Genomic DNA, 17,911 nt, shown 5'->3' with positions numbered 1-17,911 from the left:
CAGCCAGGGGGACTGGTTTACAGGACTTCATACAGCAATAAAAATAAATGAACTCTAGCCATAAGCAATACCATGGATGAATCCCACAAACTTAGTAATGAACAGACGAAATGATACAAACAGTGCAAAAACCATAAATTTACCCACATAACTATAAAAATGCTATACTAAACCATTATATTTAGGGATGCTACATAGGTAATAAAATTATAAAGAAAAGCAGAAAAATAATCATCATAAAAGTCAAGACAGAATTCCTACTTCTGGCCAAGATGGAGTCCTAGACAGACACGCTGGGTCTCCCTCCACAACTAGGGAGTACAACTACCTCAAATAAACAGACAACCAGAAGTTCCAGAAAATCAAGCTGCATGGAAGTCCAACAAACAAAGATATAAAGAAGAAATACTCATCCAGATAGGTAGGGGGGTGGAGTCGGGACGAAGAGGGCATGGTGTGGTGGTGGCGGCAGCAGTGGCAGCAGCGGCAGTGACAGCAGTGGCAGGCCAGCAGAAAGCATAGTCATGTTTTAAAAAGTGGGGAGGGACACCTGAGGAGCGTTCCCAGCTTCTACTCAGACCACGCAGTTCATGGTCCCAGCACCAGGGAAAATCAAACCTCATTGCTTCTGACTGGGCAAACCAGTGGGGGTTGGGGCGGAGGAAGAAACTGCCAGTCTCTCAGCAGAGTCTGCATGTTTAAAGGCCCCCACAGTCCTAGAACATCCGCAGACCCACCTACTCTGGGAATGATGGCCAGGACCATAGCTAGAGAGGCGCCCGTCCCATACGAAGTGGAAGAAGTGCCTGGAAAAGGGGTGTGTGCTGAGCAAGCGGCATTGTTCCCTCTCAGACCCTTCCCCCACACTGCGCCACAACGTGGTGAAATGGGTTGTCCTGTACTGATGAATACCTAAGGCTCCACCCCTTACAACGTAACAGTAGTGATAGCTCTACCTAAGACACAGGGGCAAACAAACACAGGAGCCTGTCAAGATAGGGAGATAAAGAAATATGGCCCAAAATGGGGAACGGATCAAGGTTCCAGTGGGAGAACTAAGTGACGAGGAGAGAGCCAACCTAACAGATGCAGAATTCAAAACACTGGTGATAAAGATGCTCACAGGCTCAACAGATATCCTTGAATATGGCAAACGCATAAGGGAAGAAGTGAAGGCTATGCTAAGTGAAACAAGGGAAAATCCACACAAAACCAATGGTGAAGGGAAGGAAACGGGTTCAAATCAATGATTCGGAACACAAGGAAGAAAAAAACAGTCAACCAGTACAGAATGAGGAAACAAGAACTGAAAAAACTGAGGAGAGGCTTAGAAATCTCTGGGACAACTTTAAACGTGCCAATATCTGAATCACAGGAGTGCCAGAAGGAGAAGAGGAAGAGCAAGAAATTGGAAGCTTATGTGAAAAAAAAAATGAAGGAAAACTTCCAAAATTTGGCAAAGGAAATAGACATACAAGTCCAGGAAGCAGAGTCCCAAAAAAACTAGACCCAAAGAGGACCACACCAAGACACGTCATAATTAAAATACCAAAGTTTCAAGATAACGAGAGAATCTTAAAAGCAGCAAGAGAAAAGAAGAGAGTTACCTACAAAGGGGTGCTGATTTCTATCAGCCGATTTCTCAAAAGAAACTTTGCGGGTAAGAAGGGACTGGCAGGAAGTATTCAATGTGATGAAAAGCGAGGACCTACAACCTAGATTACTCTATCCAGCAAAGCTATCATTTGGAATGGAAGGGCAGATAAAGTGCTTCCTAGACAAGCTAAAGCTAAAGGAGTTCATCATTACCAATCCATTATTATATGAAATGTTAATGGAACTTATTTAAGAAAAAGAAGATCAAAACTATGAACACTAAAATGACAACAAACCCACAACTATCAACAACTGAATCTAAAAAATAAAAACAAAATCCAACTAAGCAAACCAGAACAGGAAGAGAATTATAGGTATGGGGATGATTTGGAGGGTTATCAGCGGGGAAGGGGAAGGGGGAGAAATGGGGATTAAGAAGTATAACTGGTTAGTACAAAATAGACAGGGGGAAGTTAAGAATAATATAGGAAAGGGTGAAGCCAAAGAACTTACATGCATGAACCATGGACACGAACTAAGGGTGGTGGCATTGCTGGGGGAGGAGGGTATGGGGCAAAGGGGAGCAAAGGGGGAAAAATTGGGACTACTGTAACAACATAACAATAAAATATACTTTAAAAAAATCAAGACAGTGATGATCCAAGTAAGGGAGGGATAGGTTGTGATAAAGGAGAAGCACAAAGGGGCTTCTAGGATGCTGGGTATGTTCAGTTTCTTGAGCTGGGTGTGATTTCCTGAGTGTTCACCATATGATTATTTGTTTAGCTGTATATGTTTTGTGCACCTTTCATGTGTTATATTTCACAATATAAAAGAAAAAATTAATGTAATTGGGGAAAAAAACAATAAAGCACATTAACAGCAAGATGTGTTTATAAATGAAAGCTATTTTTGTTGAAAATAAAAAGAAATCAGAAAAGGTTCCATATAACAGATAAAAGTGAATTGAAACATAAGGTTAGTTGGAATTTGCCCAGCCGATACTGAAAAATGTAAAAAAAAAAACCCCAATATGTCCAAAATACACAGATGTATGAGAGGACAGAGAGTAATGAAGGAAATGACAGTTAATTTACAAGTTAAGAGAAGGAGAAAGGTGAGAAAAGAGAGGCTGGAAAGGGAGGCTGAAGAGTCCTGGATATTTTGTGATAGGAATGAGGAGTGTTAGGTAGGAGAGTGACATGAACAGTTTTGCTTGTTAGAGAGATCCTTATCAGCAGTATATGGAATGAATTCAAAGAGAGGTAATACAAAAACCAGAGAATGCTGAGAATCTATTGGTACAGTTTGGTAAAATATCCTGAGAGCAAGAACTTGGGAGAAGGAAGAAGGCGAAGATAGAGGTATTTAATAAGTAGAATTGTAAGGGCATGAAAATTGATCAGATATAAGGAGTGAGGTAATGCAGGGAGCCTAAGGTTCTAGTTTGAAAAACTGTTAGTGTGATAAATCAAAGTAGGCAATACAGGGGGAGAAGTAAGTTTGGTGGAAGACAACAGTATGTTCAGTTTTGGTCTTATTGCCTTGGAAATGCCTTTATGACACTCAAGAGCAACTGTTTAGACGGCAGCTAGGTATACATGTATGAAGCTCAGCAGCAAAGACATTTGATCTGAATCCTGATAATTTCAAATCTAGGTCTTAAAATTGTTGGGTAGTTCAGTGTGATTAGAACCACTACCAATTTGCTTTGTTTCCACTAGATGTGAGAATAGAGTTAAGAGATTACTTGGGTATAAGGGTAAGAGAGGAAACAGGGATGATTCCTAACTTTTTGGCCAGAGCAACTGGATAAATGGTGATGCCATTACCTGAGATGGGGAAAACTAGTGAAGAAGCAAGATTATTTTAAATTGAGTTTGTTATTAAAGAGGAAAGGAGAATCAAGAGCTCTCCTTTAGACTCTGGTTTTTTAGACATTATGCTTGAAATGTCTTAGACATCCAACCAAAGACATCAGGTAGGCAATTGTGCATACCAGTGTGGAGTCTAGAGGACAAGATCATGGTTGGTGTTATAATTTGGGGTTCCAGTGGTATAGAGACAATATTTAACGATTCCCTGCTTTCCAACCTGGATCTGGCAGAATGCTTCCTACAAAGAAGGGTAGCGAGAAGAAGGCTTGTTCTGCCACCAGTGAGGTAATGACCAGAGAATACACCATCAACATGGACAAGTGCATGCATGGAGTGAGCTTCAAAAAGCATGATCCTTGGGCACTCAAAGAGATCTGGAAATTTGCCATGAAGAAGATAGGAACTCCATATGGTAGCATTGCCACCAGACTCAACAAAGCTGCCTGGGCCAAAGGAATAAGGAATGCCCCATATCATTTCTGTGTGCGGTTTTCCAGAAGACACAAAGAGGATGAAGATGTACCAAATAAGTTCTATACGTTGGTTACCTATGTATCTCTTACCACTTTCAAAAATCTGCAGTCAATATGGTTGAGAATTGACACTGATTGTCAAATATAGTTATGAAAGTGGAAAAAAAAAAAAAGCATTCCCTGATCTAATTCTAAGTTGGGTGCTATTCTTGTGAACTACACCATGTACGTATCCCTCTTAAAATACTTACCTCAGTGTAATAAATTTGACTGTTTACATATCTATGTCCCCCACCTCCAAAAAACAAAAAAACTGTAACCTACTTGCAGGTAGAAGTTGGGTCTTCTTTATATTGAATTCTTATTACCTAATGGTTCATAGCATATAGCAGGCACTCAGTAAGTTTGTGAAATGAGTAAGTGAATGATGAAATGCTGTCTTGAACAAACTCATTTCCTTGCTTCCCTTCCACTTCCTCTAATAGACTCAGAGCATCAGCACCAATACCAGGGTCAGCTTTGACTAAGTCCCTCCATTCTTTGGTCTATCCTCTTCATCTTTTCCCACTTCCCTCCCTTACACATTATGTATCTGCTAGAGTGAACCCTTTCCAGTTTCCTGAATACATCAAGTTCTTTCTCCATAGTGCTGTCCAATAGAACTTTCTGCAACAATGAAAATGTTGTGTACCTCAGCTTCACTATAATGCCCACTAAAACACATGTGGGTAGTTTGCATTTGAATTGTAGCTAGTAGGACTGAGGAAATACAGTTTTAATCTTATTTAATTAACTTAAATTTAAATAGTCCCCATATGGCTAGTGGCTATCATAACTTAAAGTTTTAGACTGTAGGTCTTTGCATTTGCCAATGCCCTGCATGAAATGTATTTCCCCACTCTTGGCCTAGCTAACTTCTCCTTAGTCTTAAAATCTTAATTTGAAAAATCTATTCTTCTAGGATGCATATCCTAAGACCCTGGACTCAGTTAGGTTTCCCCGTTGTTACCTTCCAAAGCGTCCTCTACATTTCTCCTATTACAATTCTTATCACATTTTATTTTAATTACTGCCTGACTGTGCTTTCCATTAGGTTGTAAACTTCACCAGTTATTGTGGGGCCCTATGGACTTCCTGTCAGGTCTGGATGCCTCTTATTTTCCCTTTGAGTGAATATCCACAGGAGCTAAGGATTTAGACTTTTTCCAACCTGGGGATTGAGATCTTTGACATAATTACTGCATACAGGGTGGGGCAAAGGGAGTTTTACAGTTGTGAGTGCATGAAACAGTTTATTCTTATATTGTTATTTATTAGTTATTATATTATTTTCCATATGAACAACTGTAAACCTACTTTTGCCCCACCCTGTACTTACATAGCTTTAGGGATTGATTAGGGTTGGCTTTATACCTTTATAAGGACAGGCTAAAAGTTGGAATCTAAAAGGAAAGGAACAATAAACTGCCTCATTAAAAATGAAAAATTTACATATGCAAAATAAACAACAATAACAAAACTCCACCATCATAATATATCAAGACAAATAATAAACTGGAAAAATGTACAATGTATATTATAGATAACAAAGTATGAATATCCTTCTTATAAAAAGAGCTCTTAAAATCAATAAGGCGGATACCTCATGGCTAAAGGACATGAACATGCAATTCCAAAAAACAAACAAAAAAAAGATAAATTAAGCTCAATAAACATTTAAAAGATATTTAATTTTACCAGTAACTAAAGAAACGCATATTAAATAAACAAAATACCATTTTTTGCCTATTAAATTGACAGAGATGAAAAAGTTTTATTACAGTGTGTTGATATGTGCTTAAAGAAATAGGTAATATGCTTAAAATGGCAATAAGCTTAAATTTTAAATATGCATACTATTTATTCAATAATTCTTCCTTTAGGAATATATCCTAAGAAAATAATCAGACACTTGAAAAAAGTGAACTTACAAAGATGTTCTCTGTAGTGTTGTTTATAATACTGAAAAGCTGAAAACAACTAGACAAACAGAGATTGGTTAAATAAAATGTAATAAATCCCTGCAATGGAATACTAAGTATTAAGAGTGATATAGATCTATATTTATTGACATGGAGCGTTATCTATAATAAATGAGTGAAAAAGAAAGTCATAAGCTAGCATATCACCATGATCCTACTTATATAAAAATATTTGTCAACTTATCTATCTATAAAAAGGAATCTGGAAAGATATATACCAAAGTATTAATGGTTCTCTCTGTATAGATGTTTCATTCTACTCACTTAAAATCTGGCAGAAAGCCAGCGAAAGGTCCTCCCCAGGATTCTCTAGTGTGAGATTTGGTATCCCCTCAAATGGGTCACAGGAAACCTGAGAAATATCCAGTAATTGGTTTTCCTGGTGGTGTAGCTGTAAACTCACTGGAAGTCTGGACTCTACTCATCTTATTCATTGCTTAGCTTCTAGTAGACATTCAATAAATATGTGTTGAATTAATGAATCCTATCAGAACACCAATTTTACTTAATAATAAGCATATTAAACATTATTTTGATAAATTAAATCCAAAATGCAAAATTCACAAAAATTAAAGACAATATAAAACTGCCAAATATGTTATACTTCTTATACACCATTACAATGCTGGGGACAAAAGTTTATTTTCTCCTGTCATTTGTATACTTTTCCAGGAGAGTTTGAGAAGCAGTGAATAATGTCTTTGAGTAAAGCCTTTCCCACCCTCTTATGTGGCTAGGTGTGATAATCTCTAACTCAGAGATGAGAAAATGAAGGCTCAGCAATTGCTCAAGGTCACACAGTTAAAAGGCAGGGAACTCAAAATCCTCCGAAACTCATATGTGGCTGTGAGAGGTGCAAAGACAATGAAAAGGACATGGCAGGTCTGTGACAGCTAATGTCGGTGCTTCCTAACAAGTCATCACCACTTAGCCCTGAGCTCCCATGTCTAAGAGGTGCTTTTTCTTAACCCTTGGAGAATCCAGAAGACGATTTGTCACCAGGGTTATTAGCATTTCTCCCTGGATATCGACAGCTTGTCTTTCCTCCCTCCAACCAGTGACTGATTTCTTCAAATGCTCGCCAAATACAGCCCAAGTCACCATGGTAAACGTATTGACAGAATCATATTAACAGCTACTGAGCATTTACAGGGTTGTAAGTTATGCAGGGGGGAAAAAGATAAGAAAAAAACACTGGGAAATAAAACAAGTTCAATCAGCAGTGACAATTATTTATTTAGAAGCTGCTGGTTGGAACAGTTTTTTTAAAGATATATTTTAATTGCTAATTATGGTTTCTTCAGGAGAGCGGTCTGAGTCAGAGTCGCTCCACCTTAAAGCTAATCATTACTATTTTAGCTGCTCAGGTCAGAAACTATTTCACAGACAGCTGTGTCTATGCAGTCCACGTGAGCTTCAGCTGTTCTCTCGGTAACAGAAATTCTACTGCACTGGTGGGTTTGCTACACCAAAATCAAAGTCTGCCTGTCCATTTACCACAAGGCAGCAGACATTTAAGTCCTTATTTTTCTTAAGATTGAGGCTGGTTCAATAAGCAAAATTCTGCTCTAAGCCACCAAGACAACTGACGATTTTTCAAAGGCATGATCTATCTTTTCTAAGTTAATTTACACCTTTTATTGGGGAACATAAGTGTTGCCTTAGGCAAAATGGAGAATACAGAAGAGTTTGTTTTCAGTTTCTAATTCCCTGGGTACTCATGTGTGAACCTTATAATAAATAAGGTCAGCCTCCAGGCCCAGGAGGTCCCCGGGTAAACAGGCACAGGAGCACTCTGGGGTCCCCGCGTGTGAGTATGTTTGGGCATGGCTGTGTCTCCTGTGTTTCCAACTTCACATGCTTCTTAAGGAGAATCTAATCCTCACAGGAGAATTTAATCTGTTCATTTGCACGCATCTCATCAGCACCCTGCTTTGTTAGGGACCGTTTGATGTCCTAAGGAAAAGACTTAGAAGTTTTTAAAAGCCTTTTTGATGTGAACCAGAAAATCACGTTTTGTCAAGAGTGCACTCAACTTGAACCTTAAAAGGTTCAGGACTCAGAAACCATACGGTTCAAGTGGGATTTAAACTGGACAAAATCACTTCCTTGTCTTCCCCCATGCAAGTCCCTCCTTAGGCCTTTGTGCTAATAGTTTTCTGTATACTGTTGGGCCTTTTTTCCTCTTTTCTTTTCATTCTCTCTCACTCACACACACCCATATCTTGACAAGAAAACCTTAGGAAAAATGTATCAACCCCCGAAGAAGTAGCTATCTCCACACCAAGCAAAAAAGCTGCCTCTAACTCCACCCTCACCGATTCAGAATGGTCATAGCTGGGGTCCCAGAAGGCTGGGCTGCTCTAGCCAAGGGTCAAATGATTAAGAGCCAAACAGTAAGAATTAAGCCCTTATTCGAGGCATTTAACTTGGTACAAGACTAGAGCTCCCTATACTCCAGGGAGCTTTTGCAGAGCAAACTAGAAACTTGCTTCAAGGAGTAGCTACTACATGTGTGAAGGAAGCACATACTCAAGGTCTTCACTGTTCAGGCTGGAAATGAAGGGACAGGAGATGTGACTCCTCCTAAAATCGGGAAAGAACTGCATTGGGAGAATAGGCTAACCTTAATTTTCTCTTTTCAAATCTCTCATATTTTTTCCTCTTTAGACTCAAAAATCCAGTTACTTAAAGGTCAGCAAAAGTTTAGATTCAGGAGACAAAAATCTCAATTGTGGAAAGGTCCAAAGTGTTCCTGATACCCTAAGGACCACTGGATGTCCTGTTCCCCATGGCTGTAACCACATCAAAGCTTCACTGACCACTGCCTCGTGTCCTGCTAACCATAACAGTAACCATTTATTGGCTACTGTGGATCAGCCATCGTGCTATAAATACATTCTCTCATTTAATTTGTTCCATAAAAAAAAAAGGTGAGTAAGCTCATTCTCATCTGCAGACAAGGAAACTGGGCCTCAGAATTTAAATTATCTGCTTCAAAGCAGCATAGCTACTAAGTGTCAGAATTTCAACTAAAGCCCAATCTATTGAACTCCGAAGTCAATGTTCTTGACTCAACACCCTGTTGTTCATTCAGCACTTGCTCTGCTGCAGTTTTAGGTGTTTTGTTTGTTTGTTTGTTTGTTTTGCCACTTAGTGTTATACACTTATTTATTTTGTACTTATCGAGTACCTACTATGGGAAAGGCATTGTGAATATTTCAAAAAGTCTAAGATACTCTTCCTTCCCCTCTTTCACTGTGACTACTGCGGTGGCCTTTTTCTTGTACAACAGTCTTCTTTTACTAACATACCCCACTTCATTCTGTTATTCACACAGCAGCCTGAGTAATCTTTTCAAGTGATAAATCACAACATGGTACCAGTTCCTATTTAAAAGACTCAGTGGCTTCCTAGAATAATATCCAAACTCTCAGACCTAAAAAATTCACAGAGGTCTGGCCCCTTTCCAGTGTACACCCACTGCCGCATTTCCTAAGTTCATCACATCTCAGCCCTCAGACCTCTCTGCAGCTCCTCCCAAACCGTTATGTGGTTATCACCTGCTCATCATTCATAATTCAGTTCAAACATCACCTTCAGGGGCGTAATGGGCATAGCTGACACAGTGGATCAATTTTTAGGACAAATAAATAAACATTTTATAATCGGTCATAATAATTATTCTCTTAATTCTTTAGTTCTAACATAAGCAATTAACAACTTTAAAACAATGTTTTATTTTAAGAGCTATTCCAATTTGGTAAACTATTAGAGGAACTAAAATTTGCACATACCAAACAAAAATGTCATACCCTGAAGTTCACAGTTTGTTTCAGTGTTTCAAAATTTAAACACAAATAAGAACTCTAAGTGGTTACAAAGAATAGCTGAATTGAAATAACTCAACTTATGTGTCTTCATCTTTACAATCATTGCCCTCTCATTGTTTATTCTGAATCTACTGTTCATAGGTAGGGACGTGTAGTATTACAGGAGTTGGAGACAGAAACTGTGCTCTACGTGAGCTCAACTGCTTCTGAACTGTTTGGCACTTACTCTCGAAGCAAACTGAGTCTGAAGATATCAGGGTCCACAGTATAACTGGAAGTTCTCCCAATTATATTGTTAAGAAATCAATAGCCCTGACCCGTGTGGCTCAGCTGGTTGGGCGCTGTCCCGCAAAGCGAAAGGTCACCGGTTCATTCCTGGCCAGGTCACAGGCCTGAGTTGCAGGTTTGGTCTGTCAGGGGCATGTGAGAGGCAACAGATTGGTATTTTTCTACCTCACTTTCCCACTCCCTTCCTATGTCTCTAAAAAAATAAATAAATACAATCTTTAAAAAAAAGAATAATAAAAAAGTGCTAATTTGAAACTTATTAATACATATGTATTATTAAAACTCAAAGTAACCACAGCAATTTTTTAAAACTTAGACCAACAAAAGATATATTCCAGGAGAAATATTTTACACTGACATTGTTTAAAATTGCCAGCACATGATGGTATTAAAAAGCAGACCAACTTATAGCTGAATGTTTTAAATTTCCTCTACAGACTAACATAGCTCCCTGCTCCCCTCACCAATGAACACTTCATTCTCTATTAAAGAGAATTGTACGTGCTGTGATATGGGGAAACACAGGGTATGATGGGAACAAAAACAGGGTCAAAGGAAGAAGTAGGAGCAGAACAATGCGAGTATAATGCCCCAGAAGCCAAGGGAGGGAAATTCCAAGGAGGATGAAGTTGTCACTTGTACCCAGATACAAGAGAGGATCCCTCTTTTGAATCGGGTGTAGAGCCGACTGGGAGCAGGGTCCAAAGATCTCCCTCTACTACATGGGAAGGTAAAACCAACTCTGCCTTTCTCTGGCTGGCATGTACATTAATGCAAGGGGAAAATGACTTATACTTGGTCTTAACCGTTTATTACTACCACAGGTAGAACACGAATTCATATCATATTAAGCCAGTGGTGTTCTCTAGACCCTAATCCTGAAAACACCTCAGAAATGGCCACCATCAGCCCTGACAGTGCCCAAGGAGGGAAGAGACCCCACTTAGAAGACGGCCAGGCATAGAGTCTTCTGCCTGCTCCTACCTTGGAAGAAAAGTTCCATAGAAATGGCCACAAATGGAGCTGGCTAAATGGGATTCCACTTACCCCTTCCATCTGCTCTCTTCACACCATCTTGCTCACTTGAAGAAAGTAGCAAGCATTTGACCACCCTGAAGTCTCTTTTCATTTTTAAACTCCCTTCACTATAAAGCTCCCAGACCAGGACTAGCCTGTACTCTTTGAATGATAAACTGAAATAACCGTCAGTTAACCTTTTTTACAAACTAATTCAGAAAAGAAAATTAATTCTGTAAACAACAACAACTACAAAAAATCATTTTCCCAGCAATTGTGACTATATATCCAATCCCACTTGACCATTTGGAAGAAACAGAACCAATTGCTAATATGGCCCTAACTCATTTTTAAAAACCATTGCATAATATTCTATTATACAGATGTATCATAAGTTATTTTACCAATTCCCCATCAATGTACATTACACATTGCTTCTGCCCCCCCCAAATTATTGTACAAACAGTATTGTCAAGTACAAACATCTTTAAGTTCTTGACCAAATATATGTAAGACAAGTTCCTACAGTTGAATTCTATCAAAGGATATTTGAATTTAAAGTTTTCATGGATAGATGCTGCCAAGTTGCCCTCCACTTTATACTCGCACCAACTATGTGTACAGGGCCCCATTTCCCCATACCTTTACCAACAATGGATATGTTATCAAATGAGTTATTCGTAATTCCTCGAAATGCTCCAATTTTGTTATCTTCCCGCCTTTATCTTTGTTTTCTTTCCTTATTTTTAGTTTTCTAGTCCTTCTTGGTTTTATTCTTGTCTCCTTTTGTGAAGACTGCTCTATCCATTTTCTTCTATACTATACTATTCCTTTCCCTCACTTCTCCAACCACCTCGTTTTTCCTGCTCACACATTTCCCTTACAGTTTCTCTGCAGCTCAACATGATTCAATAAAAAACACTCTTCCCCTGCTCTCCCCACCTGCTGGTCTTCCTGAACCAAGAAAGAATGCTAATAGGAAAACCTGAAAATCTTTAATCTGAGTCAAAATATCAGATGGAATAAATTCAGCATGGTGTAACTCTGAGGAAAAAATATTGAGAAGAAATCCACATTGTTTCCTTTGTTAGAATTGAATCTGTTATTTTATATTTTACATTCCACAGCTGGATTTCCTACCTTTGACTCAAGAGTTCATAATTTTTACTTGTTACTTATTTATTTGTTTTTTGGTAGCTAGAATTGGAGTGGAGGAAAAAGCAGGGGTGGAAGGAAAACAAAATCCGTAAGTGGCTGACTGAAGAGCAAGAAGAAATGGGCAAGAAGTTTAGAAGTGAGGAGGAAAATCGCAGCTTAGGAAAAGAAGCCAACTTTTTAAGTTGTCTAAGAAAAGTTCTTTACTTTAGTGCCATCATCACTCCCTTCATTCCTAAGTTCTAAAAACAGAATCCTATGGCAGGAATGGGTTAGAGGGTGGGGCAGAGTGGAAGAGGGAGTTAAACTATCCTGTTATTCTTAATGCAACCCCCACCCACCCCAACTCCTTATCCAGCAAAGCTCTATCCACCACCAAGGATCAGCTTAATAGAATAAACCACTTAGGGCTGAGGCTCAGAGAAAGTCAAAGACCCCACAATCTCCTTGCCTATTAAGCTTCTTAGAAGTTAGAATGCTACTAAAGAAAGTGATATTATGGCCAAGCTACTTAGAAAGAACACAAGGATGCTAAGTTGGGAAGGGGGAGGCCAGTTTGGGGGTTATGAGCATCTATCCTTAACTAAAGATAATGGGGCAGGGGCTGAATACTGGAGTGGGAGCAAAAGTAGCCAGTTGTGAGAACTGGTGCTCTGGTAGGTCTTGAAGTTGAAATAAAAAAGAAGTGTATTTGTAGAATGTATGAGAATCTGGATTGAAAAAAAGTAATCCCCCCCCCCCCAAGGATAAAGGAAAACAACAGTCTTAAGCTTCAGGTAAAGAATTAGAAAATAAGCAAAATAAAGAACCTGTAACAGCACCCTCCCAGCTCAAATGTCCCAATGATTCTAGGCATTCTGCCACTTTCTTACCCTCTCCCTAATAAAGTTAGTTAAGTAAATGGTTCACAGTCTTGCTGAGTAGCTCGCAAGGCTGAGGCAAAGAATAGGACAAACCAAACACTTTATCCCCAAATAAAGTCCTAATGGCTCACTGTCCTTCCCAGTAAAAGGTCAGTGTAGAATTCTGATTATTTCTACCCTGTTTCTTTTAGGGTAGTTAAAACAGGGGTTATCAGGTGAGCTCTAGTCATCTTCACTCCAGCCCCTATTTAACTAAAGTCAAGAAGAAAAGATAACATTATAGGTACCAGTTCCTTAACTGGTAACTGTTTGCTTATTTGTTTCTACCTATAGGAGGACCTGTCACACACTGCACAAACCCCATCAGAGATCAGGACTCACTGGATCCACTGTCCCTGTAATGTAATCAAGGGTAGATAGAGATAGGGGTCAGGAGACTTCAGATCTGTGCCCAAGCCCCAATAATAGTGAGTACTGTACTGCTAACATTGATTAAAGGCTCTCTTAGTGCCAGGCACTGTTCTTAGGACTTCACTTGTATTTTATAGTAACTCATTTAACCCCTATAACCCTAAGAGATTGGTACTAGTGCTAGTCCCATTTGACCCTGAGGAAACTGAGGCATGGAAAGACCAGATGCCTCTGGCCTGTCTCACAGAGTCAGCTCCTCTTGAATGGCTATACGCATAAAGTGCTGACCACCTCAAGGACAGGCACTGCACCACATGGAGCATTAGGAGGTAGCAGATGCTAAACCATCTTCCCCCTTCCATCAAGGGGCATGGCTGACACAGTTTTTTTCTTTTTTTCTTTTATGATTATAACTAGTAAGTTCTAAGCAATGCAGTAGGTACTGTGAACAGAAATGAGTGAGACACAGTCCCACCTCAAAGAACTCACAGTGTAGGTGACAAAGGCTGGTGAGTGGGCCAAAACAGATCATGCCTAAGGGCTGCCACACTGCAAAAGGCTCTTACAATTTCTTGGAGTATGGACACAACGTGACATACTATGAAGTGCTGAGAACAGCGACTGGCACAAAATGAGCAGATACGATTATTACTCTTATTCTTAAAAAATTATTTATTGATTGATTGATTTGAGAGAGACAAAGAGAAGGGGGGAGTGAGAGAGAGAGAGAAAGAAACATTGATCTGCTATTCCACTTATTTATGCATTCATTGGTTGATTCTTGTATATGCCCTGACCGGGGGTTGAATCCACAAACTTGGTTAATCAGGACAATGCTCTAACCAACTGAGTTACCCGGCCAGGGCCTACTCTTTTTCTTATTACCTTGAGAATCTGCTGCACAGGGTTCCCTTTCTTGGGGTTTTCCTCTTTTTCATTGACTCTGCAGCCAGCTTGTCTTGGTTTGAAGCACATCTCTTGCTTTCAGGGCAATGGGCACATCGCTTAAACATTCAGTGCCTCTGTTTTCTCATTTGTAAAACAGAGATAATGACAATACCTATCTTTTAGGGACTTTATGAGGAATAAATGATTAACTGTAAAGCACTCAGAATAGTGCCTGAAACATAGAAAGTGCTCAGAAGGTGTTAGCTATTCTTATTGGGAATAGTTCTAGGTTCCTGCCTTTGCCTGCAGTCATTTCACTTGCAATAAAAAGACTGAATTTAAATGTGTCTGGTATGGTTAGTTTAAGCATATGAAGTCTCTGGGACTAAATAAGAGGAGAACAGTTCCCCTGGGAAGTTGGAGGAATAACCCTGGAACTTGTTAATTAAGATCTTGTTAATGAATCTGCTTGTTAATGGTCTATTAAATAATCACACAGTGAAGTTTACCACACGACTAAAGCCTTCTTCAAATGCTTGCTCTTTCCAATCCTCCTGGCCCGGCTCTGACTTCTAAAGATCTCTGAGAAGGGCAAGCCCTTCGAAATCCTTCCAAATCGGACATGGCCCTCTTCATCTGGTGGTGCTGGCCTGCAGAGCATGGATACACTTGCAGCCTAGGGAAGGTCTCTGGGGCAGAAAGCCCCATGCATTTTGACTCTGCCTATCATTCTTTAGGCTGAGGCATTACACCTCGGAGCCAAAACATTTCCACCCACAAAGTAGGCATAGAGTCACTGACCCTGGAAACTAAGAGCTAAAGGCGCTCTGAACTTTGCTGAGAAGAAAGGTAGTGGGAATCTAGTAAAATTAAATTTCATCTGAGATGCCACAGATCTGTATAGGAAGTGTCCTGTCAACCTGCATTCACAAAAAGTCTGCATAAAACTCGTTCCTGACCATGGAGGAAAATAATGCTGCAGCTGGTGCCAGGGAATACAGACTCTTCTGAAGCCCAGCTTCTAGGAGGAAACAGCATGTAAGAGGGCTCCCTCTAGGTTGAACACTCAGGTATTTCATAAACTAAGATCACTGCTGTTCGGACAGAAGTTCTTGGAAGGGGATAGATATATCTTGTGTGTGTTCTTTGTGTGGTGCGTGTGCATGGGGGGGAGGGGGCATTTACATGGTTACATTTACATTACAAAATATTCTGTGTTATCTTCTCTGATTCAACAACCCTCTAAGGTGGAACAAGGCTTATTTACCAGCTCCCATTTGAGATATGAGTTGCTGGGACTCAGAGAAACAAAACAACTTAACCAGTTACACAGCTAGTAAGTGACAAGCCAGCACATCTGGCTCTGCGCTTTTGTCCTATCACTGAGCTGCTCTCAATGCCGCTATTTCTAGCCATCACTTCCCATTTGTAAATGTGCCAGGAGGTGCCCAGCCCTGGGTGATCCTTCAGACTGTCTTGACATAGCTCAGCCAAGAGAACAGTGGTCCCGGTTCACTTATTCTCATAAGTATTTTTGAACGAGGTGCCACAGGAGGAGAAACACTAGATAATTGCACAAGGAGACAGACACAGGCCCATGGAGGAGGGAAAATTCCATAAATAATGCAATACAATGTGGTAAGTGTTTAAATGGGGGGAGTATGCTGGGAAAAGGACACCATCCCCAAGTCTATTACCAAGGTGGATGAAAGCACCCACTAGTGTACAGGTGTCTGAAGCCACCTGAACCTAGGACCAGGCTCAATTCTGCCCTCTAGCAGCTGCCCCTAGAAGGGTTAAAGCTTAAATTAGATCGACAATTTGCAGGTGTTGGTGAGTAATTCTGCCACTGAGAGATTCCCCTAAGGTCTAACCTTTATTTCTTTACAAATGAGCATTTTAGCATAAGAAGAAAGCTTAAGGGCTGAGGAAGAGGAGAGAGGAGGCTGGCAAAAAACCGTCTCCAGCCTCTTCTGGGAAGTATAACAGCAGTGAGAAGACAAGCTGGCTGGAGCCCCAAGGAGCACCAAAGTGCTACTGGCCTCCCTCACATCTGGCTAAGCACCGTGAACCCCTCCACTGGGCTGCCTCATAATGACAATATTGCACTAAGAACAGGGCTGTATGAGCATATACAATCAGCTGATCAGCAATCAGGGAAGAAAATGGAAAGAACCCAAGGAAGAGCAAAGGCAAAGCGGGGAACTCACAGCAGCTGGATAGGAGCCTGGAGAAGAAAGGAGTCAGGTGAAGAACGGTCTTATCATGAGCAGACCCTGAGTTTTTATTTGGACTATTCCTGGGCTCCTCGGTGGAATCCCAGACTTTTCCTCTCTACTTGCCTAGTCCTAACTCCCCTTTCTCCAATGCCATACTCCTTCCTCTGTGAAAGGTTGCCACTGAGACTCCCACCTGAGATGAGTGATTCATAAACTTTAAGGAACAGAAGAATCACCTGCTTCCTAAACCTACAGATTTCCAGGCCCCAGTCCCTGTGATTCTGATTAGGAGGTCTGATGTGGGCCCTGGGAGTCTGCACTCTAAAGAGCATTCTCCACCCTGACCCTCCTCTGCCACTACAAGTGACCTGGAAGCATCTGGTCCTTAGATTACACTCTAAGAACCCCAGCCTTGGGGGATTACTCCTCCTGAAACCTTAGAGCCCTTATTGTCTGTTGGGTGTTTTTTTATATTATCGTTTCTTTTTCATATATATATGCTAACTACTCACCTTAACCATAAGGCCCTCAAGAAGAGGAAGTTTCATCTCCTACTTCTTTGATGCCCCTGCAACAGCCCTGAGCACAGTGCTCTATCCACAGGAGCTCAGGAAGTGCTGTGGATGTAGAGAGATGCTGATGATAAAGAGGCCAGGGGAAGGAAAACCACAAGCGGAACGGCAGAGTACAGAGGCACTGGCTGGAAGGAACTGTTTTTAGTATGCCTACGTGTGCCAGGCTGGAACAACAGTTTGCTTCTCTTTTTTTCCTTCTTCAATGGTCTTGGCACTACACACTTACCCTCCCTCATGAAAGTCAAGCTTGAGCAATGCACCTCCCATTGGAAACTCTGCCAAGAAATCCTGCCAAGAATCCTGGGTGCTATGTGGCTTAGTTTAACAGCTAAGGGAGGACTCTAGGTCCTGAGACCTATCAGGTCTCTGCGCAGGGCAAAGTATAGAGCTGAGTGAGAACTTTAGTGAAGAGACCAGGGCTGTAGATCTACCTCACTAGACAGCTGCAGGGTAATGGCTTTCCTTCATTTCAACAAACATTTCCTATATGTCTACTTCATAACAAGCATGGTTCTGGATGCTCATAAGATACCCTATATTGCTAGAAAGTATTTCGTGGTGACTGATTTTTAGAAACTTGCTTCAAAAGCAAGACCCTATATGATGCTAGGCATCATAACCACCTAAGTAACGGATGGACATTTGCAACAATGCCTGGCTATAGAATGAAGTACTATAGAGATCTCAGGTCAGGC

The 17,911-nt window shown here is 40.5% G+C and overlaps 1 protein-coding gene and 1 pseudogene across 2 annotated transcripts in view; one reads left to right on the top strand and one right to left on the bottom strand.

Moving 5' to 3' along the window:
- Positions 1-17,911, bottom strand: part of RNF220 (ring finger protein 220) — a 225,132-nt gene that overhangs the window by 195,965 nt on the left and 11,256 nt on the right. The window lies entirely within an intron of this gene.
- On the top strand, positions 3,705-4,094 carry LOC150014777 (large ribosomal subunit protein eL31 pseudogene; annotated as a pseudogene).

This window comes from Furipterus horrens, unplaced genomic scaffold, assembly GCF_987537825.1.
Source record: "Furipterus horrens unplaced genomic scaffold, mFurHor1.1.pri manual_scaffold_3, whole genome shotgun sequence".
In the NCBI taxonomy this organism is placed as follows: Eukaryota; Metazoa; Chordata; class Mammalia; order Chiroptera; family Furipteridae; genus Furipterus; species Furipterus horrens.
The sequence above is the reverse complement of the archived record's forward strand: the minus strand, read 5'-3'. Positions and strand labels throughout refer to the sequence as shown.